The sequence below is a fragment of the Coturnix japonica genome, chromosome 1 (genome assembly GCF_054131305.1).
Source record: "Coturnix japonica strain WE chromosome 1, WE-NBRP24, whole genome shotgun sequence".
NCBI classification, from domain to species: Eukaryota; Metazoa; Chordata; class Aves; order Galliformes; family Phasianidae; genus Coturnix; species Coturnix japonica.
In genome coordinates, this window is record NC_140663.1 from 101,325,758 (window position 1) to 101,351,122 (window position 25,365).

Below are 25,365 nucleotides of genomic sequence, written 5' to 3' on the forward strand. Positions count from 1 at the left end.
GCTGTCACAAGGCAGGGCAGCAGGAAGCTGACGAGAGTTTTGGAAAGCTCCTGTGGACCCCTCAGCAGATGGTTTCCATGATACCAGGAGTGTCCGGGCTCACTGACCTATCGATACCAACATTCACGTGCAGTTAGCCTTCTCTGTAACATGCTGTGAAACACGGGGAAATTCCTCTGTTACTCTTTAAGGACACAATCAGCTACCTCCTGATACGGGAGAATATATCCTCTCTATGGAAAGAAAAGGCCTACAGCTCTGGCAGCAGGAAGGACTGGCTGGCTGCCCTTCCTATCTGAGACTTTCAGTGGGGATCCAGGCACCCTGCCCTCACAAAAGATACCTCAGTAGCCTTTCAGCTCTGGTCGCTGAAGCTCAGATTGCAAAAGCACTCTTAACATTTGCCTCTCAAAGCCTAGTCTAAATTCACTGAATCAGAATGGTTTAGGTTGGAAGGGACTTGCAGCGCTCCAGCTGGAGCCTCATGAGGGCAGAGCAGAGGGGGAGAATCCCCTCCCTCTCCCTACTGATTTTTTTATGTACTATTGCAATATATTTGCGTTTATTTCCTTTAGTAAAAGGATCTTCTTCATTGGCTGGATGCTTTCATTCTCTACAACAGGAGGGATATCTGACAGTTAAAGGTACAGCACTTTTTATGTAGTCAGTGACAGAATTCCTGAAGGCTTCAGCACACAAGAGTGAAAATTGAAGTGCACACAAATTATTGCAGGTATCTAGAGTGCAGCAGTATGAACATGAACTGTAACTTCCATGACAAACATGTCCACCTGGAGCTTGAAAATACAGCCTTTTTTTCCACCCAGCTGTTCTGGAGGCTGGTTTGAAGCCTAGTCAGGCTGTCAGCTGCTGAAGAGTTACTGAAATAGATGTATGGGAAAAGTGGCTGCTCAAATCAGCTGGGGAGACCAATTTCAGAAAGCAAAATGCTCTGTGTGTGTGTAAGGCAAAGGCGCAGTCTTTTGAAATTGGTCAGCGCAAGGGATGCTGTTAGGAGCACACTGCAAAAGGAACAAGATCATCATTTTGCAGTTTGGAAACTACTGTTTGAGTAATTCAGTTCTCAGTTCAGCATTAAAATAGCCTTCCTGTTAGTGCTGCAAGGCTGACACAGCTGGCAAGGAGAGGTTTCCCTCTCAGTTGACTCTAGACTTAGGTAATAAGAAGAATATGGTGAAGTACGGCTTCTCTTCACAAAAGGCCTTTTTGCACAAGATTTATTAAAGAGCTGCCCCATCACTCGGGCACTGTACAGTTACATGGTTTTGTAAATGCCACCTATTATGAGATGCCATTTGAAGTGCAAGTGCAGTTTCTACCTAGGTTTTGGTAAATGCATCTTGGACATCTGTTCTCACTCTCAGAAATTCAATTCATATTTAATCACCTGGCTAATAAACACTAAAGGTCTGATTCAGATCTTTCTTACGATTGATGTCACAGCAGTTGGAGCATACTGACTTCAGGCTTTTATTTACTTCTGATTACGTTATTAATGCAAACTTCAATATTACTTAGCGAAGGCAGATGCCAGGTAAAACAGTTGGAGACGTTCTGTAGTTCAGTTAATAGGGATAGTGCCGCTGCTGTGACAATTTGGGCAAAGTTGAGTGAAGGACCTGGGGAGGATTGGCTGCACCCAGAGCTGCTGAGCAAGCGCATAAGCCCAGCCAGCATCTGCCAGCAAAACGGGTGGCAGGGATGGGCCCTGAACCACGTTGGGAGATTTCTCTGAAGAGACATTTTGTGAGACAGAAGTGCTGTGTTGCCTGTGGCACAAGACAGGTGTTTTGAGAAGAGCATGAGTAATCAATCCAAGGGGCAGCTGATCACAAGGTGGAACGAACCATGCAGATCTCAACCATCAGAGAGTGCAAGTCTGGAACAGAAGAGTTCTAAGGGAAAGCTGTTGAGAGTGTTCACACAACCATATGTGTAATGGCTGAGGTGCTTAGGAAGAAAACTAATGCTTTTGTTATATTCAGCCTAGCATGCGAAACAATCCATCAGATTTGGAATGAACTCTTGGACTGATTAAACACAAATTTAATTAGCACTTCCACTTGATGCTTATCATTTAAAATAACGAGGAAGCAAGAAAGAGTTCTGAAAAACTACTGTATTGCACTTGTGAAAAATGCACGGCTGTTCAGTTTATAGCCCGCTTTGTAGCTGTAATCTTGAGCAACCAATAAGGAACTTCATCATCAGCAAAGCTAAATAAGAACAACCTAGTCATTGTGCCTTAACAGTTTGCTTATTGCTGTAAAAACACAAAGTGCTTATATTTATTTATAAAAGCCCTAGAGTGCACTACAGGCTCCTGTGACTAAAGGAGCTGTCCTCCAGTGTAATTTAAACTTCCTTGCTCATTCATAACCACAACCACAAGGTTAAACTGACCTTCTCTGTTCTTCTGAGTTTCATCCCTGAAAAATGCGCTGAACTTCCACCCCTGCCAAAAAGAGGGGATGTGCTCTTCACATCAGTTTCAGAGCCAATACAGAGCCCTGTCACAGGTATGTGACTAAATCTTAGTCATGTAAACAGAAGTTTTTTTCATCTTGAGTAAGTCAGTATGTCCTTCCTTCTGTCAACGTTTGATAGATTGCTCTCTTGAAAACTAAATCCTAGTGGTATGAAATTCAGCGTATCAGCCTCAGTCTTTTCTGATGACAATCCAAACACTCAAACCAAAAGAATGAAAAGTTGGCAGAGATGCGTTGTCCTCAAACCACTACAACAAAGAAGCAGAGCATCACATGAGATGTCAGTTGGCCTCAGGAAGGGAACTGAGAACTCCCAAAAGAAGGCTCTGTCCTCCCCACCCCAGTGAGAGAGTTTGGGCCCTTTCACTGTGTTGCCCTCTGGGAATCACCAGCTCAGCTGTACCTGAGCCAGTGCAGAATTTTTGCCAGTGGTAGGTGGTAAAAAAAAAAGAGAGAGAGAGAGAAGCCCTGAAAATGAGATTGTAATTTTGGGATTTGGCAAATTGTGCTCTGATTTCTCACTCTTGGAACACTGTTCTATGGGACTGGGGTCAGAGGTTCACTAATAAATCAGCCTCCTGAATTACAGGGTTGAAGTGCAACTGAAAGTTATATGGTGATGGAGATCAAGCCCTGAATAGAAGTTATCTGTATCTCTATGTGCTTGCATAGATGTTCTTAGAAAAGAAGCTACTCTACACTGATTGTACTGACATGTCTCTTCTAATGGCTGTCATACAGAAACAGGAAATATACCCATGACAAACAAGAACGTAGTAGTTATTTTCAGGCCTGGAAAGAAAAATTTTTTTCAGGCACTGTCACATTAAGTTTCTCTTTCTTGAGTTTCTTTTTTCTTCAGAAGAAAAAGAAACACAGTAGGAGCTGCAAAGGACAGTCAATCAATGCCTGGACTGTGTCCAATGTACTCAAATATATGAGAATGCATGAGATAAATGGATTGATTATTAAAAAGTCCAGCCCTATAGAAAACAAAGGAAATATATCAGCAGCTATTTTGGATCTTATTCTTCCTTACTTACTCTCAGTCCTTTAACCTGATTGCTTAAAGGCATATTAAACTAAGTGTGAAATATATTTCTCTGTCCCATTACTCCACCAATTTAACGTCAAGAAGAAATTCATCTTATCAGATACAAACCTTTTATGTTTTTCTGACATAATCTCCATCAAAAGCATAATCCATCTCCATTCATGGTACTGAAGAAATGAAAAAAATTGAGAAGGAAACTTGAAATGCGAAATGCCTGCATTAGCTAACTCTGGTCTATGACTTACAATTAAAGCATCTGCAGGTTAATGATGATGAAGATGGTCTTGAGATATCACCAATGACTTCTGTTTCCATAGAAGATACTTTGTGTATATCAGTCAGTGTAGGAGAGCACAAAAGGCCTTTATAGCACCAACCCTACCCCATTGTTGCAGACTCACTCTCTAACAATGAGTAACAGGATTGTTTTTCATTCCTCATCTTTCTGATGAGGAAATTTCATCAGCTGGTTTCAGAGTTAAAGCAATTAAGACTACAGTGGATGGGAGAACAGGGAGCATTCCAAAACCAGTCTAACTAAGGGTGATGCAGTAGGACCATTTACCAACTACATTTTTGGTATTAAAGAGGATAAGTAAAAGAGGGCAAAAAGAGAAGGCAAAATACTTAGTCCTGCATCTTGACTTCTTCTCTCAGAGCTACGTATTTGTCAACATTTAGCACAGATATGATATCCTTTCATTTTGCATGTAGATTATTTCTTTCTTCATCTTTCTTCCTCCCACTGGCCCTTCCACAAGGCAGTACGATTTTGTCACATGCTTTTTCTCCCTATCATCTTCTCATTTTTCCTCAAAAACTCTCATACCAGAGTGAAGGTGCTGATGCTTAGTGTGACACCATCTGTTTAGCAGTCCCAGCCTGGTTTCTAACTGCCAACCTGAAATGCATGGTTATTCCCAGCCTTTCCTTTTGCTGGAGCAGTGGCCGAGCCAACCACCATGCTTACTGCCTTCTTCCTCTAGGAAGTACTGCAGAAGCCCCAAAGTGAATGAAGGACTGGTTAGTGCAGAAGGATTCTGTGACCACATCTGCTTTCTGTAGCCCTAAGGCAGACTACATGTACTACAGTAATGTAGACACATCTTGCATAGTATGATTTAGGGCAGCAACACCAGAGCAAATGGTGCAGATCAGCAGTTGCATCAAAGCTGGATGTAGCCATCCTGTTTGTGAGATGGGGGTGATGGAAGATGAGGGCTGTGCAGCTGCTGTGACATGTGCCCAAGGAAGCATGCAGTGCACCAAATAGTGCTAACTGAGAGCTAGGGCTCCTCAGTTATTCAGCCCACACAGCGTAAAATAAACCCTGGCAACATGTAAAATGACCTTTGCTAGGAAAGGAAAGGAGGAGATCAATAACAAGAAATCCTCTATATGCTAGATATCTCCTACAGCTCAGCATAGCGCATTCCTGAACTGACCCACCAGACATAACCAAAAAAATCTCCCATCATTAGGCACCAATTCATTCCGCAAAATGACTGCTCCTTGTTTAGGCCCAAATATCCCTCTTTCCTCTTAATGCTCCGTTGTTGGCTCCAACATTTACCACCGTATAACATGAAAAGCAAGCAGGAAAAAGTAAATCTTAAGGAAAAATTAATAGCATGTTTTGCTAATTAGGAGGTGTTTCTGAGAGTGTTAGCCCCACATAATAACTACTGACCCATTTAGATATATTTTCAAATGCTCTTTCCTTTTTGGTGTTGGCTTGTTCTATGGCTTCGTACTAAGCAGTTGCCTTCAAGCCTTCATTTTAAAGCATGCGTTGCACTCACCCATCTGGCAACTTTATGTTGTATAAAACAAGGGAGTGCACAGTATGTGGCATAAATTACAGACAAAAAGAATGCAAAGGCACAGCATGTAGGGTAAATTAAAGCAAGCATGCTTCATGGCCCATAGCAGAGAAGGACAGACCAATTTTGCATCAGAAATGCTGGAAAAACGTGTTTTAAAATAAGAATTAAAAAAACCAACAAACCTAAAAAAGATATGCCCTCAGAGGAAGGCAGCCTTTTCCTAGAGGCAGCAGCAACTGTGCAAGACCACATAAAGCAGCAATGATGGGGATAATGTTAGATAACAAGAGGTAACAGATTGCAGTAGGAGGACAAAGAAAGAAACCAAATGCTAAGATGGAGTAAGCCCCAGTGGACTTTTAAAAACAACAGTGTGAACTGAAAATGAAAGGAGTAGAAAGAACAGAAAGATCTGAGGATAGAAACCATTCTGGCCCTTTTTTATGCCATTAATATATGCAATGCACAGTTTTGTTACTAACGCAGCATGTAACATCAAAGGCTTCATAAGTGGTACCTACTGACCATGGCCAAGTGAACTGAGCACAACCTCTGATAACAGGAGCCTTTAGCTCCTGTTCTGAAGATCCAGAAATGCTGACCATCCCATGCCACTCTCCAGCCATCATGTGGGCGTGTGTGTATGTGTGTGTGCATACAGGTGATGAAGAGTGGAACAAACTGTGTTCCTGAGCAAACTGCTACTGCATGTCAACACATTTATTCTGTGCCTTTGCTGCCCAAATATCCTACTTGTTTTGGGCAAGGTGAGACAATGGAACAGGTTGCCCAGGGAGGTGGAGGAGTCATTGTTCCTGGAGGTTTTCAAGAACCATGTAGATGTGGTACTGAGGAATGTGGTTAGTGGGTGTGGTGATGATGGGCTGACAGTTGAACAAGGTGAACTTAGTGGTCTTTCCAGCCCTATTAATTCAAGGGCCTGATTCTGGTGGCAGAGTCCTTCCCAGTGCATTTTGCTGTCACCGGGCAGCGGGAGCAGGTGAGGTCTGCAGCACAGCAGAGTGAGGGGTAGTATGGAGAGAGATGTGCTTGTGTGGAGCTGTGATGCTTTGTCTTGCTCAGCACTAAGCTTGTAGATGTGGAACAGATGCAGCTTCTCCACACATGCTTCTACTGCAGTTTTTGCCAGCCTACGGCAGGGCTATTGTGCTCCCAGTGTCCTGCCATGGCCCTTTCCTCATGCCAGCATTGGCACTTGTATTGCAGCACTGAGAGTAACCTCTGCTAAACTAACCTTACCCAAAAAGGTTGTTGGTTTTTCATCTACCTTTCTCTTTTCTTTGTTGTGATGCATCTCTCAAGCCATGATCTGGTCCTAGCCGCCTCTGGGCAATCAGAAGACTGGATTGGAGGTGTGGGACCATGGTGGCTTCAGTTTGGATGAGGCTGAGCTACCATGGAACGTTATTCTGACTCAGTTTTCCTTTCCCACCCTGAGCTGTTTTTGACAATTTAGAGCATGTTTTTCTCAAGGCAGAGAATGTTTCCCATTATGTATTTGCGCATTGCCTAGCAAGCTGGAACCCTGATCTGAGGTGGAAACTTGAGGCCCCACCATAGCACAAATAATAAATGTAACACACTGAAGAACAGATGCATTCACATATGGTGCATTATAATTCAGACAAATAAAAATTCTTATGTTGTATGTAAAAATCATTCTATATGTGCCACAGCATAAAAACTGAAAATAAAAACAACACTATGAAGAGTCCAAGCATCTAAGGGCACGTAACCCACTTCACAAAGACATTCTCTTCTGTGCCCATTCCTCATTGCCAAGGAAATCATCATGCAAGAGTGTCCTGTAACTTTGCTGTTGCCCTTATTGTACTGTCATTTTCAGCATAATTCCAGAATTCTTTTCTGGCCTAAGCAGCCAGCTGTCCCCTCAACTGCACTTACACACGTATACTGGACTATGCATAAGATGTCTATGTCTTTGTTTCGCGTAACTCCAGAAAAGTGCACCATTTTTGTCTTTTCAAGAATGTGGTCCCTGATGACAGCATCATCACAGGACAGTTTGGGTTTCATTCCCACTGGACTGGGAATAGGAATCATTCTGACAGAGGGTATTTTTTCCTAAGCTGTGCTGGCATTGATAATAATAGCAGCAACAGCTATTTGCAAAGAGGAGAGTTATTTGTGGCAATCCCTGGAATATCATATTTAACTCTTTTGGAGGAGGAACACTCACATAAGAGGACTAATGAATTTTTAGAGAGTTGTAGCTAAATGGGAATTCTAATCTGAATTTTAAGATAAATTGGAATCTTGTAGGCTAACGGGTAAAAAAAAATAATAAAAAATGTCTTTAGTAAGTGCTTTTGGATTTCTTTTAAAGTCAGACTATTTCCCACATTGCCACATCCATTTTCAGGAAATTCATTCTGTATGTAATAAGTAAATGCTTCAGTGTTTTGGAAGTTTGTTATCTTTGCTTCAAAGTGGTTTGATTCCTGTTTTTAGAATTAAATTTGTACCAAGCTATAAAGTTATGAGCTTTGCCTCTATTATCATTAACATTTGTAAATACAGTCTTAGCAGGGCTGACTTTTAAAGAGAAGAGTGATTTCAGGATGACAAATTTACACGTCCACATTGAATACGCAAGAACCAGAATTTCTCAGTTCCCAGTACTACTAAGTATTTACCAGTTTGCGTCCTTGCACAAGTCAGTGAAGTACAAAGGAAAAAGCAGTTTGGATAATTGCCAGAAGTACATCACAAGGAGGCATAAATCACTAGTCCCCTCTGCCAGACATTCATTAGTGACTTAGCGTTAAATTGAAGTGAACCGTTTACAAGCAAGAAAAATAGGCAATCCTGGAAATTGTTTTACTAGCAGCTCTTTATCCCACTTTTCCTTTCCTTTGCAATGAAAGGAAACATAGTCAAAACAACACATTCTTTGGAGCCAAGGACATATAGTTTTCACTTTATTAATGGATTTGAAAAATGTACAAAAGATAATATACCTAGATAATATAGATAGAGCCAAGCAGAAGTCATCACTCCTTGTGAGCTGTTGTAAAGCAATTCATTTATTCAATAGGTATTTGAATTTCACAATTTTTTGCATAATATCAGACACAAAATTTATCATTTCTACATCAGTCTCAGTTATTTGCATTGAGATGACGAAACACTGATCATACACAGGATCACAAGTAGGGCTTAGACCTATACATTGGTGCTCTCAACTTGACAGTAAGACAGAGCTGAAAACATTTAATACTTTTTTTTGTTTCAATAAAACTGGATTTGCCAATACAGTGAAAATTTGTAGGATTAAGTGAAGCATAGGGCCAGATTCTCAGTATACAAACTCAAAAGTTGATATAGGTTGGTGGACTGGGGCCAGCTTGCAACAGCTAAGGATCTGATCCCCACAGTCTTTCTCCTTTTAAAACAGTCAGAATTAACCAAGATAAATTCCTCCCTCCTAAGCTACTGGTTGCCTAAGGAAATATTTTGAAAGGATTATTTCCCAAAATGCAAACATCTCAAAAACTAACTTCTGGGACATATTTGATTTATTATTAGAATTGCTGAACATCCTATATAATGCCAGTGTATCTTGCTTCCTATGTGAAAAACTATGCAGGCTGTAGACAATTTGTAATTTTGCAACAGCTCACTTTTCCAGTAAAGCAGTTAGCATGCATTATTAGAAGTGCTACCGTGCTATCCTAAATTTATTTCTTTTGGATGCTAATGCATAAAACCTGACAGCTTTACCTCAGAGAAGGACTACAGATTTACCAAAACCTGCAGTCTATCTGAGCTTTGGCTCTGGCTGTTCTGGGAAACACTATGATCAGCAACTTTGGCCAGCATTCTTGCCTGCACTATGTCAATACAAATGGCCATGAAGGGGCTCACTGAAGGCAGCCTAGAATCATTAAGGTTGGAAAAAACCACCAAGATCATCTAGTCAAACTGTCATTCAGCTGAATCATCTAAAACCTAAATAATCCTCTTTGACTAGGAGGCATTTCTTATGGATGGTAGATTTGAGAGGCCTGCCCAGTGTGACCTTCTCCATCAGTGTCCAGAAAATGAGTAGTGGGATGAAGAGGGAGCAGGATGAAAGAAAAGCACATCATATTTTGCTTTGCAAACGCCTGGCCCAACTACTCTTCACATGTCATAGAACAAGGTGAGACAGTTTATGTATGCCAAGTGGCACTTCAGAACAGATGTTCTTCTGAGACTCATCTTCTGGCTTAGGTCCTTACTTTCTCCTCTGGTAACAGATGTTCATTATTATGGTGGGCACTGGTAGTGCTCTCTTATGCTGCTTAGTTCATCCAAAATCATGAACCAGCTCTTACTGTAGCTTTCTGCACAGCTCTGTTCTCTTTTCTTCATGTCTCACTGTACTGCTGTTTTGACACCCTTTCACTTGCAGTAAAGACAATCACTAACCACTGTTCACACCCTTCTCTGATGTTCTTCCAGCCATCTTGCTTCAGTAAATACATCATAGTATCTCATGTGGCTTTATTTCCCATTGTTCCTCCAAGGCTCCCTAGGGGACTTTATTGTTTTTCTTTTTTGTTTAATTGATAGAATAATAGGTACCACTCTTTATAACCTTTGAAAATTCCTGGCAAGCAGAAGAGGCGCCAGAAGACTGGAGGATAGCCAGTGTCATTCCAAGCCTCCAAAAAGGCCAAGGAGGATCTGGGAAACTACAGGCCAGTCAGCTTCACCTCTGTTCCTAGAAAGGGGATGGAAAAACTTGTTCTGGATGCCATCTCCAAGCAGTTTGAAGAGCAATTACCAGGAGTAGTCAACATGGATTCACCAGGGGAAATCATGCTTGACCAACCTAATTGCCTTCTATCATGTCATAATTCACTGGGTGGATTGGGGACAGCAGTGGATGTTGTGTGCCTTGACCCCAGCACGGCATTTGACACAGTCTCCCACAACATCCATGTTATGAAACTTAGAACATGTGGGATAAATGAGTGGATGGTGATGTGGATTGAGAACTGGCTGGCTGACAGAGCTCAGAGGGCAGTCATCAGCAGTGCGGAGTTTGGTTGGAGGCCTGTAACCACTGGTGTTCCCCAGGGGTTGGTGCTGGGTCTGATCTTGTTCTAAATCATCAGCAACCTGAATGAAGGGATACAGTCGACCCTCAGCAAGCTTGTTGATGATATGAAGCTGAGAGGATTGGCTGACACACCTGTAGGCTGTGATACCATTCAACAAGACCTGTACAGACTGGAGAGCTGGGCAGGGAGGAACCTGATGAGGCTTAACAAGAGCAAGTGCAAGTCTTGCACCTGGGGAGGAATAACCACACGCATCAGTACAGGTTCGGAGATGACCTGCTGGAGAGGAACTCTGCAGAGAAGGACCTGGAGGTCCTGTGGGCAGCAGATTGGCCATGAGCCACCAGTGTGCCTTTGTGGCCAAGAAAGGTGCATTAAAAAGAGCCTGGCCAGCAGGCCAAGAAAGTTTATCCTCCATCTCTACTCTGCCCTGGGGAGGATGTATTTAGACTACTGTGTCCAGTTCTGGGCTCCCCAGTTCAGAAAAGACAGGAATCTCCTAGGAGTCCAGGAAAGAGCCACAAAGATGTTATAGGGCTTGGCGCATCTCCCGTATGAGGAAAGGCTGAGTAATCTGGTTCTGTTCAGCCTGAGGAAAAGAAGACTGAGAGGGAATCTGATAAATGTTTATAAATATCTAAGGCCTGTCTGTTCTTAGTGATGTGTAGTGATAGGACAAGGAGTAATGGCCTAAAAATTGAACACAGGAGGTTCTGTATTAATACGTAGAAGAACATCTTTACAGTAAGGGTAATGAAGCACAGTAAGAGGCTGCCCAGAGAGACTGTGGAGTCTCCTTCTATAAAGATTTTCAAGACCCATTTGGATGCCTACCTGTGTGACCTATTGTAGGGTACCTGCTTTAGCAGGAGGGTTGTACTCAATGATCTTTTGAAGTCCCTTCCAACCCTTGCAATTCTATGATTCCCATAATTCTGTGCCTACTAACCTTGTCCCTCAGTGCATGTCCACATGGTTCTTGAACACCTCCAAGGATGGTGACTCCACTGCCTCCCTGGGCAGCTTGTGCTACTGCCTCACTGCTATTTTCAAGTAGAAATATCTCCTAATATCCAACCTGAACCTTCTCTGGTACAAACTGAAGCTATTCTCTCTCATCTTACCACTGTTACCTGGGAGAAGAGGCTGACCCCCACTTTGCCACATCCTCCTTTCAGGTGGTTGTAGAGAGCAATAAGGTCTCCCCTGAGCCTTCTTTTTCCCAGACTGGACAATTCCAGTTCCCTCAGACACTCCCCATAAGACTTGTGCACCCAACCCTTCAGAGTTCTTTTGCTCTTCTCTGAACTCCACAGCCTCAGTGTCTTTTTTATAATGAGATGATAGTACTGCAGGGGTGACAGCAATTTCCAGAGACAAGCAGGCACTAGCAGCTGCTGCTGAGGAACTGCACAGACCTGAGAGCCCTGCAGTGTTTTTCTTGCTTCCTCGTCTTGGAGCCCTTTCTGGACTTGGTATTAATCATCATGAAAAATAGAAATAATAAATAAATAAATAAATAAATAAAATAAAAAAAAAAAACCCAACACTTTGTTTGGACCTTTAATTTCATTTGCACACAACCAACAGAGCTGCCCAGTGCTTGCTGTCTGGTTGTTTAGTGAACTCCTAGTGAGTCACCAGGAGTACATGCTGCAATTAATGCTCTGGAGGCATCTTAGCCATGTGCTGACCTGCTCGAGCCCTGCATAACTGGTGGGGTCCCATGGAATCACAGTGGATGAGTTCCACAGTCATGGGGTCAACAGCACAAGGTTAGCTAGGAAGGGCCACAACTTGACATAACTTCTGCTCTGGTGTTCTGTGAGTGACAGCAGCTGGCTGGGGACCGAGCTGGGGAGGGGTTATTTCTAGGTGAGAACAGACTTCATAACCATTAAAACCACAGAATCATTTGGGTTAGAAGGGACCTCAAAGATCATCTAATTCCAACCATGGCTATATATTTATTTACGTGTGGATCCATAGAAGAAGAGAGAGAACAGCTTGCTCATTAGAACTGACAGAAATGTTCTGAGATTTTGATTTCAACAATATTTTTTCTGAAGATACCTCACTCCTTAACCAGTTTGCAGAGTAGCTGAATTATTTCTTTTCCAAGGTAGCACACTGAGAAAAACCTTTCTGTGAATTTTAATGGTATTTTTCTACTAGTTGTGGTATTCACAGATCTTAAGGGAGGTAGGAGTGAGCAGGCCCTCTAAATCCATAGTCACTGTATGCAGTTACATTAATGAATATCACCATTGATAAGTACTGAGTGTTATGTAACCAATCAAACGTAACCTAAACACAGAGCATTTTTATATGACCCATCACAGTTATAAGGAGACATTTCGGTGACAGGAGTGTGTCCTCCACTTTTCATTCCAGCCAACACTTTCCCAGCTTGAAATCCCCTTCTGGCCACAGCTGCTTGCCTACATGTCCTAATCTTTGGCTGCAGTCGTGGTGACAAAAGTTCGTATGAGTTTCTATTGTATGGCAGAAGACATGTGAAGGATCTTCCGAAGATGAACAATCAGTTTCTTCCTCTGTAGTCAAGTGGGGATTTGCCAACAGCTGTACAGAAATTGGGCTCAAACTTTCATATGAAAGACAGATGAATAAAAGAGTAACAGATATTGTTTCTAAAAACAGATGATTGCTAATTCCCACAGATCTCTCTTGGTAGTTTAAATTAAGGCTTCCTTCAATTAAGAGTATGCTCTTCAAAAAAAGAAAACTAAAAAAAAAAACAAGTGTTCCTTCTGAGTGTTGTTTCAATTACATTTCCATGACTGTACATACTTCGGATGTGTGAATCTCCCCGTTAGATTCAAATTACTTTGGTTTGGACACCACTGATGAGGCATTCCCTGAACAGTGGCAGTGGGATTAAGACCTTTCATATTTACATCTGAGGGACCAGAGGAAATGAGTCAGCAGACTGGCAAGGTCTGGTCTGATTGCAAAACTGCTGAGCATTGTCAGTTCTTGTGATTCAGTATCTATCCTCATGCCTTGCAGCTCCAGATCAGTCTGTTTCAGGATCGGGAATAAGCAGGTATTTTGCATTATGTATACTATTCCAGCACAGTCCTATTTATGCATTTTAGGAGCTGCTTGTTGATCATTTTTAAGAATATTTATTACTCCAGTGATCAAATCAACTGCTACCCAGCAGCATTAAATTTAGGTAATAGGTTGATGATCCTTGTATTTTAAAACAGATACTGCAAACATTGTTCTGGCCACAGAGAAGCTTGTGAAAGAAATCAGAAGATAGCAACTTGAAGGGGGAAGATCTGAGCTGGTCTTTCAAGAAGCAACAAATCACCTTACCTCTTTAGAGACTGGACCTCTTTTTGTTTGGTTGTTTGTTGTTGTTGCAGTTGTTTGTTTGGGTTTGTTCTTTTTTTTTTGCATTTTGTCTTCATGGTTCCATACAAAGTTCTTCATCTGCTACGAGCAGCAACTGTGAACCATGTCTGAAAGACAGAAATGCTAATGTAGAAATGCCTGCTCTCAGGGACAGTGTAAAGAGCAGAAATACAAACTTGAATCTGACTGCTTGGAGTTTTGTAAAACTAGCCTTGAAACAATGCATTTCATCTAACTTAAATCCATGAAAAGTTACTGATTTTAGTATTACTTACAATTGTCTCCTAATAAGTACATAGTGTGTTGCTGATGATGGGATTTAGCTAGGTAAGGCAATTAAGTTTGCCCTATGGAAGTCAGAGTTGTTTCCCCTACATTTCCACTCGAACACTTTCCATTTTTCTTTGACATCCAACTCCTCTTATTTTATTACAGTTAAATGAGGTTAAAATCTATTCCTTTGGGGATTTTACTTCCGATTTGGTCAGGAATAGGATGTCATCCCAAGGATGCCCAAAGTCTGACAGCTAATAATGACTACACAATTTGCATCTGGGGCTTACAACTGCCCCGGCTCTGAGGGAGTTAAAAATTTGTAAACAAAGAAGAAAAAAGAGCTGCTTAAAATCTGATTTCCAGTGCAAGTCATCCTTTACCATATGGTAAGGTATTTATCCCAACTACATGTTGTTCAGTAAATCACAAGGTTTTGCGGGGGGTGGGGTAGAAAGAAAGAGACTGTTTTCATTTGAAAGTTTGTACTGCAGACTGTCTCTGTAAATTGCTGTCATTGCAATGGCTGTGAAACTGCCTGATCTGTAAGTCTTACTGGAAGAAGTCACCAGAAGCACTGCCCTTTTTCCGCCCCCTCCTCACACCTTTGCTGCACAGATGGCAAAAGAAATCGTCCTTCAAACCTGGCCCAGACAAAGTTGCCCTGCCTGAACTGCAAGCAAAAAAGACTTTTCAAACCAGGCTCAGGAAAGAAAGACATACAGATGATACTAGTATTTGCAACTTCATTGCTTCTTGCAGTGGTGAAGAGCAAGTTTGCCTTGTAATGAGCAAGTCAAATTGCCAGAAAGGCGAATATCCAAAACACACCCAATGACCACCTCTGTGGGGTTTTATGTTGTCATTTGTAATTTACTTTTGGGGCTGGTACTAATATTCAGTTCTTCATCCTTTGACTCATAGAAATTCTTCCTCTTCAAAAAGGATGTATCTCCCTACTGACCACGGAAAAAATGTGGCATGCAATTCAATCCTTTCCTGATAGCACCGGACACAAGGAGAGGGCAAGTTAGAACACCATGATGAGGAAGTTCTGTCATTTCCAGAAGGAAGCATGATTCACTGTGCAGAGCATTTTTGGGAGCCTGAATCAGAGCTGTCGAGGAAGTCAGTTCTTGGACAGTTTAATGTTTAGTTTAACTATGAATTTACCAGGGAGATTCGTGCCTCTCCCCGTGCCCAGTGGGTACGGCAAGATCAGGTTATGGTAGCAAGATGAGTGCCAAGGAAACAGCTTTCAAATGTTTCAGGAAAAATGAGAAGAACCCCAGAAAATCTATTCTTAAATGTCATCGCAAAGCAGTCCCCTGAAGCAGATTTAAAGGAGAAATATTTTCTCACACTTTTTTCCCAGCACAGTGCAGGCAGTGGGAGGGACCTGCGGGTGGCCATAAGGAGCCTGCAAAGGGAGGGCCGTGCAGTGAGCGGAGCTGGGCTCTTTCCCAAAAGGTCTGGAATTAGCGCACTAGCGGAGAGATGGCTCCATTAGTCATGGCACAGACCTGCTAAGTTAAGCTCTCCACAGAAAGAGGAGTTATGTACTAGCTGCCAGCAGGCTGCAGGACAAATCTGCGCTGCTGCTTTTAATTGCCATTGTACCTTACAAGGATCACAATTTGATTAATGTTGTTCCCCCCACACACACACCCTCATACACACATGCCATATTGCAAATCAGGATTAGACTGGAGTATCTTCCCCAGCTCTTTTGCCTCTCTGCTTTCCATTCTCCCCCACAGGAAAGATGAAGACTTACTGGCAATGTGCTGTACATCTGTGAAAGGTCCTCAGCTCGGAAACAGCCTGGTTGCGGTCTACCACAGGTCTGCAGGACTGTCCATAAGGGAGCATGCAGCTAGATACACCTTCTCTCCTCAGGGGTAATTTAGTAGTAAGGGGGGAGAAAGAAGTCTGTGTTATTGTATGTGATGATCTACAGATGGCTGGTTTGTCTGTATCTCTGGAAGCACGTGTATATGACTGAGGCTGAGCAGGCTGTTAAGGTATTTAATGTACAGAAGTATACACAAGCACCCAGAGCATAGTACTGGAGGGCGGTGTATATGGCCTGCACATTTAAATTATTAAAAGCCATCCTTCATCTTTGCCCTTTGCCCTCTGTTGCACAGGGACTTAGTGTTTTTCTGGCTTTGTGGATAAGGAAGGGCTGAGTATCAGAGGGAGGCGGAGTTCCTATAGGATGTGAAAGGAGAATGGGATACACGGAGTGTGCCTACGCATCCCTCAAAGACGTCACTCTCTCTGGGAGCCAAAAGGTAAGGGAGTGGGTTTGCTGACTATGACACACGGTGGGAGGAGATCCGAGACACAAAGGAGTCATGGGCGTGAACCAGGAAATAGGCCAGTGCCCACCCAGCTTTTTTGTTTGCTTGAGGAGGATGTAAAATATGCTTACACCACTCACGCTCCAGCTCTGAGCACTAACTGTTAACAATAAAAGGTCACCAGAAAACAATCGCTGGGAACCAGAATTACACAAGGGGCCGGGGTAATGTGATCACTCCTTCACAGGAGAATATCATCCTGTTGGGAGTGGGCGACGGGGGCGATCCTTGGGGTGACTCTCTAGGGTGGGCAAGGAAGGGAGGTGCACATCTGTGTCAGTCAGCTTTCCCACAAGCCCACACACCTCGGCAGACATGCACAGGCCAGGCAGTTGCTTTCTAACTCATGTTGCCCTTATTTTAGGGAGTTTAGATATAAGGTAACTTACTCCTCTTTTTCTCTTATTATCTTTTGAGGGAAGTGTTGGCTTTGAATTGCTTTCCTGCAGCAGAATTGGAATGACCACCTCCATCTTAGAAGGGTGAGTGATGGGGAAAGCTGCTAGTGCAACCCAAGGGACCAGGAGGGAGATACCCATCAAATAGCTTACTCCCTCCCAAAATACATCCATAGCTCAGTCAAAGGTGTGAATAATGCTCAGGAAGAAATTTCTGAGCTAGCAATACACTCAACTATATGAGCATCAGTAATAGCATCAAGGGCTGAAAATCCAGCCAGCACTCTGAGTAAGCCCATAGGCAATCCACCCCAGCCCTGTCCTTTTTGTGGCTTTTTGGTTAACACTGCTTAGCTAACAAGTGTAAAGATGTCTATTGTATGTTTATGTATATGCTCAGCCAGCCATGGACTGCTCTGGACAACTCATTGTTTAAACCTTCAGGGTAAAGCAAAATCAAAGGATGTCTGGACTGATGAGAGATACCTTCAGGTCTTGGACAAAATGAGGAACAGCCTGCCTGTCAGATAGAGGCCGAGTCCAGGCCAGTCAGCAGTAGGTAGAGCTACAAAAGTGGGATAGATATATGTGGAAAGCAGTAATTAGAGGAAAGCGCACAACTGTTTTCCCTTCCTCTAGTAACTGCACATGCCTGGTTTACAGGTGCAATTTTGAAGTCGTTCTCTTTTGTGATGAGATCTGGGTCTGCTAAAAAGCCACTGCTGAAAAACAGTTTCCCCAAAACTGCTTGAAACGGTGAGGATGTAATGCTCTGCAAAGAAGGGAACAAGTGACCAACTAGCTCTTCTGTAGATGTTCGGAACAGATATGATTCTCAAGAATGCCTCAGAATTTGCATGCAGTATAGCAAAACGGGGAATCAGCTCTCAAGAAATCGAAGGGTGCTGTGTGAGAGGTTATATGATTTATGAGAAAAGAAACTGCTGAATTCTCACTCTCTCCCATATACAGTTCCCTCACATGAAAATTTTTTTCTGTATAGGCAAGGAGAGCTCAATGAACAATGGGGTGCATCATCCTGTTTTCTATGGTTTTGAGTCTTGGAAGCAAAAAGGGGAAGATGATAGATAAATGAACTAGTTGAGATGAAAGCAAGATTAGTGTGGGGACAGCTTTTTTACTGAAGCACTGTAATTGTAAGAAGTAGAGGCCAGATACCTATAGCCCCTTATAAGGGTGTGCTATGTATGTGCTAGAAGCTGTTGGAGCATGTCTGAGCATCATACGGGTACTATATACAGATCATGAAGTCTGAGGGTTGTGATGTGCCCACTACTAATGCTAGAAAAGAAATTCAGGGGCTGCCACACACTAGGTGATATTTTGTCTCTCCATGAATCTCACCCCACTGGGTTTAGTTTCATCATAGTGTAGAAGAAAAAAGCAGACCATCTGGGGATGGTCCAGAGCATTGTAGCTATCACCACAGCTACAGCAAACTACCTGTAAGGGTAAGATTGGAAATATGGTATTTAATTTCTGTAATGAAAAAAAAAAAAAGATGGAGGAGATAGTAAGAATGCCTTTAAATATCTAAACATTTACTGCAAATAGCAAAAGAATACATTTGTGCTCAGTCTATGGTGAGCTCGAGAGGTAGGAAAAAAACTTAAACAGAAAGATAGAAGATGCTTGTTAGACCAAGGGAAAACAAATTAAAAAAACCCAACAACCTTAATTATAGTCAGACTGCTAAGACCTGTAATAGATTTTCAGGAGAACTTCTGGAGTCTCCTGCACTAGATGCCTATAAGAGTAGAAAAACAAGCCAGGAAGGACAAGGATGTAGCTGATGCCAACACAGGTAACCCTGTGAATTCCTTCTAGGTAATACATAACTACTACAGGGAAGAAGAGAGAAAATCTATTTTCCAAGGTGCCATTCATTTGTTCCCATTCCTGCTTACATTAGTTCTCATTCCCACTACATTAACATGCACGAAATCATTCCTCTGTTAATGTATAACTGTACGATAAAACCTGTAGAATGAAGCTTCTGAAAACAGAGGATGTGAAAATATTGTATTTTTATTACGATGACCAAATCCTGAAGTCCCATAGAGCAGCTCTGATTTTGCTCATTTCATTTTAGCAAGTAGAATTAACTGCTACCATTTTCTGCTTCCATTATTGAAAATAAATAAATAAATAAATAAATAAGATCACTTTACAGCACTCAGTGTTCAGCTTATAAAGTTTAAAAGCTGTGTGAGTTTTGCATTTCAAAACATTTACTGTTTGGAGAACTATAACGACGAGTCTTAATGCCCAGATTTCTGAATCAATAAAAACACTCAAGTGATTTTGTCAGCAGGATGGTGAAACTAAAGCCAAAATGCCACTAAACAAAAGACAAAATCTTTGATGAAATTCCCTAGTCTTTACTGGCATTTAGTAGAAGTGCTGCCACTGCATATTAAGATAGGAGCAATAAGTGGGTCCTGCCACCATTTCTTACCTATGGATGCACTGAGTGAAACAGGCTTTAAATAAAGCCACTAAAAGGGGGGACAGTATTTCCTATGTGCACTGGGATTTTTAGCACGTACTTCTGATGAGAAGATCTTAAGGTAGTGTAGATATTGTTATATTTATGGCTGAATTCCAGCTTCTGTCCTAGTTCCTACCTTCATCTCCTTGCTACTACATATTGAGCTGCTCAGAACTTCTGGACACAATTCCATTTGTGATTAAACTTGTCACATCATCTGTTACACCAGAAGTTGCTGGAATTGACAGGACAAGGGGAAATGGCTTCAAGTTGCACCAAGGTAAGTTTAGGTTGGACATTAGGAAACACTTCTTTACAGAAAGGGTTGTTAGACACTGGAATAGGCTCCCCAGGGAGGTGGTTGAGTCCCTGGATGTGTTTAAGAGCCATTTGGATGTGGTGGATATGATTTTAGCAGAGAGTTGTTAAGAGTTAGGGTACTGTGGTTAGGCTGAGGTTGGACTTGATGATCTTTGAGGTCTTTTCCAACCTGAGTAATTCTATGATTCTATGATTCTGATTAAGAAGAACCATGCTAGATAGAATAAACTTTTTTTTTTTTTTTTTTTAATTATGCAAATAGCCTTCAGCTCTAATTTGACATACAGATCAGGCATAGCTCAGAGCTAACAAACTAGACACCCTAGAGGAATTAGGCCTCAGGTAACAGCTGGATCTCTCAGGATTCACTGCCCACATCACCTTATACGTGCTCAAAGTCTGCAGTTGTAATAGAGATATCAAGTGAGTAATCTTGAATTGGAAGAAAAGTCAGTTCAGACTGTTAAAAATATTGATGTTCTAGAAAGTGCTAATGTAGCTGCGGATTTGAAATCTCAGATTTCCTTATCCAAGAAGAGCAAATGTATGTGTGTGCCCTGATAGCCTCCTAGGTTTTGTCTGAGGAAACAATGCCCCATTCTGATGGTGTTTGTAGACACTGAGTCTTGGATACCTTTGTGTCAGGGAACTCAGAGCAAATAAGTTGAAGCATTATGATGAACCATAGCTTGAAGTCATCTCAAGGAGACAGATATTCAAATTTGGCCTTTCAACTGCTCTTTTTCTTTCACGACTATGTTCTATGGTGCATGCTCAACTGAAAAAAAACCAACATTCTAGCACTGTGACTGAAGGAATAACATTTCAGTACATGCAGAGCTGGACTTTCAGCAAAGGGCAGTAATTCCACACACACCAGATACATCAGCAGGACCCTCATAGTCAAGTCTATGTAGAATCATGGCCCTCTTTAAAAATACATGTATGATTTTTCAAATACAAAATTTTTTCAGTGTCACAAAGCGCTTTCAACTTTTCAAGATATGGGATTTCAGGAGCCTGAAGGGAAATAAATTGCTAGATTGGTAGCAACCAAGATCTACATTTTAAGTAGTTATTGTAGTATCAGTGTCTTTTCTGGGAAGGAGGCCTAGAGTTTGCAGAATTTATCTAACAAACACGTAAATGTGTGTAGACATCAATGTTTCACTGTTACCTGTAAGTGGGAAACAGCCTAACCAAATTGCCTTCATCAGGGCATAGCTTGCCAACTCTACTGCCTGTTCTATCACTTGTGCAAATCTTCATCATCAGACAAGAACTTTATCTGGCTGGAAAGCAGTAACTGGTAACATGGAGCATGCCAGCATATGTCAGCAGTATTATTCCCTTGGCACTGCTTCTCCCTGATAACTGTAGAGTAGAAAACGTTCTTCTTCAGGCTTTTCTTCTAACTACCCCAGTGCAAGAGCCAGAAACCATGGACATTTGTGTGGAAGGAATTTGGCAGCTGAAATGTGTGGAAGCCTGGCTCTGGCATGAGCATTTCCAAGAGCAGCATCTGGCCCTCTGGTTAACTTCCTGACTGATCTTCTGCCTCAGACAGGAGGCCAACTACGATAACAGCACCAAACATAAGGAGGGAGGGTTGGGCAGAGGCTTGGACATTTCTTCTAGCTTTAAAAATAGAAGAGAAAATCCAAAACACATTGGCAGACTGCATGTAACTTCAAAATTTAACTGGAAAGTTCCTCCTTTTGATGATTGCCTCGCAGATCATTCCTCAGGTTGTTTTTCTGCCTGTCCCAACAGCTGCAACCTCACTTACAGAACTGGGTGAATTCGGAGCTCAAACATGAGTGCACTTCTGGTGCACAGTGATCAGCTTTCTGGCTCGATTCACATGGGCATCTGTGTTAAAGCCACTGTGATGTTTTCAAATTCAGTTGTCGATTTACTTGTATGTGAGGAGACAGGAGTTGTGTATGCGCCATTTTCCTTGTTAGAAGCAGTTTTATTCTAACTTTCCAAAACAGAATGAAAAAAAGATCCTGTTTAGGTTACCTCTCAACTGTACATGTGTATATGTACATATATATGTGTGTGCACATCATACAATCATACAATATTCTGAGCTGGAAGAGACCCACAAGGATCATCGAGGTCAACTTCAGGCTCCTCAAAGCACCACCCAAAATCAAACTGTATTTCTGAGAGCACTGTCTGAACACCTTTTGAACTCCAGCACTGGGGGCCGTGCCCACAGCTCTGTGCATCCCATTCCATGCCCACCGCCCTGTGGTGCAGCCCCTTTCCCTGACCCCCAGCTGCCCCTCCCCTGGCACAGCTCCATGCCGTTCCCTCGGGCCCTGTCGCTGTCACATAGAGCAGAGCTGCCCCTCCACTCGCTGTGAGGAAGATACATGTGTGTAGGAGAGACTTTCCTTCAGCAGTGAATGGGAATTAAATCTGCCCTGACCCACAGATCACAGTTAATTGATGTGGTTACTCTCTATTACAGCTTCCCAAAGTTTTTGCATCCTAACCCATGTCGGCCATTCATCACCAGTGTCTGAGCAGAACGCATGGCAAGGCTTCTGTATCTGGTCTAGGATCAGGGTCAATCACTTCTGCTCCCCAACACCCATACATACACAGATGCAAATATGCAAATGCTTGGAAACCATATAAATCATACACCATCTGAGACATCCTTCATACAAAACTCACCCACTTCTTTGCTGATTCACTGTTTCTCCTTTCATCACAAGGAAGACTGACATTTTCTGAAGGATACAAAGAATTTTGCAAGTGGAAAATTAATGGCATTGGGTAATAACTCAGCTGAACAACAGATTTCTCTTATCTTTCTGCCGCTCTTCCGTTCCATTACCATTTTCCCCCTGTCATTATTGCCTAATGGTGAGGACCAGAACAGGAGTACAATAAAAATCTTACATTCTGAGATTCCTCAGCACAAGTAAAAGCTAAGTTGATGTCTCTGTCATGGCAAGGTATCAAGGAGGTGTGGTAGAGGAAGAAAAAGATCTCTTTGCAAAAAGAACCTTGTCAAAGACAATTTTATTACCAGACACAAACTCAGGGAGTTAAGTTATTTAAAAATGGTCAGGTGCAGGACAGAAGGATGAAGACGGGACTTAAAAGCATTCCTTCTAAATGTGGCGAATAGATTCTGAGTTCTGATCATGTCTGGAGAGTCGGCAGGTGACTAATTCATCAGCAGCATGGAAAGAAGACCTTTTAATTATGTCCACACATAAGACATACCACTGCTCACAGGAAACACTGGCATACTTCAGTCACTTGGCAATTCTCATCAGGTCATGAGGGTATGTTAGTCATGCTCTTATAAACAAAGTTTTCAGCATCTCTACTGTTCAGTAAGCAATGAGGCCTTTGTGTCTCAGAGATACACACCCCCTTACAGATGTCATGCAAAGAGTGAGACTGTAGTATCTTAAATTTTATTCCAGGTTTGCCTGATAAGTGGCTGGCAATAGTTAGAGGCCAATTTGTGCTTTTCCATCATGCTGTCTAGACATATTTGCAAGCACTGCTTTGCCTTAAAGAGAAAAGGGTATATCATATATTACACAATAATGGGTTATTTTTACTTGTAATGCATTAAGAGACTGTTTTCAATCAGACACCATTTGATATGAGGGTATGTTCTGGACGATAAATGGAAAAAGTGGAACATATCCTTTTTTTACACAGCAGACAATACTCACACTTTCCATATAGACAGGAAATGGCTTAGGTTTATATATAGAAATACAGCATATTTTATACGCATAATTATGGATTGATTTATTTAAAAACGATGACTGTATAGTTGGTTGAAGCTGCAAAATTAATAAACACCTATGTAAATATTTTAATACAGCCCAGAAAAGACCAATCTGGTAACTTTAAGGGAGATCTCTTCCCATCAGAAAATGTGGCATGAAGGTCATCACAGGGTGTGGCATGGAAGGCATGGGAGTCATATACCTCTCAGCAGTCACTCAGAGCAAACGGATCTTCTCTGCTCAGCATCTGCAAGTCATAGCATATGGTCCCACCTGGTTTTGACAAGATCTCCTCAAAGGTACGAAATGAGGTCGTACTGAGGTGGTGTTGGCCTCTTCTCCCTGGTAACAAGAGGTAATGGCCTAAAATTGCACCAGGGAAGGTTCAGGTTGGACATTAGGAAACCTTCTCAGAAAGAGGTGAGGCATTGGCATGGGCTGCCCAGGGAGGTGTTCAAGAGCTGGGTGGATGTGGTACTAAGGGATGTGGGCAATGGGCATGGTGTGATGGGCTGGTGGGTGGACTATGTGATCTTAGTTGTCTTTCCAACCTTAATGATTCTATTCCTCAGCTCCTCACGGGTCACCAGTGCTCCATTCTTATTGGCACTGCAATCAGTGGGACTGAATCCAGGATCAGATTTACCTTAGAACTGTGAAAGTCCTTGGTCTCATTCACCTCAGCTGTCTCACATCCCTTCTATATGGGACTGCCACTGTCCTCTTCACTCCTAGGATCTGAAGAAACTTCCCCTGCATTTCTCGGGAGCATCTCCATAGCAGAGCCTTCTTCTACAGGGCTACATGTTGTTCATGGGCACACTTTTCCCAGTGAAGGAGCACAAAAATTCACTTTCTTGGGAGGCTGACACTACCCAGGTGGCAGCTCAAATTTGTGTTGTTTTTTTTCTATTTGCATATACAGTTTCCAAAGTATGTGGATGTAGGCATGATGGTGAGCTGCTCCCAGTGTTCTGGAGGGGCAGCTTAAGAACTTAGGACCCTCTGCTTCACCAATACAGCATGGATCTGAGTTACTTTTTGACTCTGTATCTTCTTGCAGAAGATAAATGGATTGTTAGAAGATGTTTCATCACCAGGCTGAGAGACCAGGGGTTACGAAGGCTAGGATTTTGGTGTTCAAACCTATGCTCATTTCAAATTGGATGAATTCCTGCTCACCAGACAACGATCCACAGCCAGGCATTATGGATAGATTATTTAATACATTAGCAAAAGTGAATTTGATGGATACAGTCACCAGCTGGACTGTGATCTGATAAAGCTGTCTCAGAGAGGACACAGTAATAGGGCAGAACAAATATACTCATTTCTTTCTGGAAGTGTAAACAGATCTGTGTTTACTCTGCTCCAAAGTGTTTTAGTTTTTTTTTTCCTGTCCTATCAACTTGTAATCTTTCACTTGACTTAATAAGTGTGTGGATTTTGTTTGTTTGTTTGTTTTTACATATGCTAAAAGCCTTAATGGGATTCTTCAGTCCTGTCGCTCATTTCCTGCTGACAACAAATATCCCCAGTTTCTCTTTGAAGATTTTTTAAAGTCACACGTGGCCTTCTTGCCCTTATTAAAATATCATTTTTCCAACTGTTCTGTTGGGGTTTTGTTGTTGTTGTTGTTGTTTTTAATGAATGAAGGAAGAAGCACTGTGAGACTACTAAGCTCCTTCCGATTACAACCATTAATAGCTCTGATAGGCAAAGTTTCACAAATCCTTTTGCCAATAAGAAAATAAAACTCACCCGATGACACAACTGTGGCATGAGGACTGAGACACTCTTTAAGCCGTAAAAGTTGAACTCGGTGTGAGGAGAACTCCAGCCGTCACCTTGCATA

The 25,365-nt window shown here is 42.1% G+C and overlaps 2 long non-coding RNA genes across 3 annotated transcripts; both read left to right on the top strand.

Annotated features, from left to right (window-relative positions):
- The first annotated feature begins 1,605 nt into the window (after nucleotides 1–1,605).
- Nucleotides 1,606–11,987, top strand: LOC146762615 (uncharacterized). The gene is made up of 2 exons (XR_014946506.1): nucleotides 1,606–9,576; nucleotides 9,990–11,987. It is a non-coding gene; the product is annotated as an uncharacterized LOC146762615 (long non-coding RNA).
- A 1,453-nt stretch (nucleotides 11,988–13,440) lies between these two features.
- Nucleotides 13,441–25,116, top strand: LOC107324203 (uncharacterized). 2 transcript variants are annotated; one of them, XR_014946562.1, is made up of 5 exons: nucleotides 13,441–13,550; nucleotides 13,717–16,437; nucleotides 16,924–16,988; nucleotides 23,606–23,809; nucleotides 24,083–25,116. It is a non-coding gene; the product is annotated as an uncharacterized LOC107324203 (long non-coding RNA). The 2 variants fall into 2 exon arrangements; XR_014946571.1 differs by having other exon boundaries at nucleotides 13,717–16,988.
- The last annotated feature ends 249 nt before the right edge of the window (nucleotides 25,117–25,365 follow it).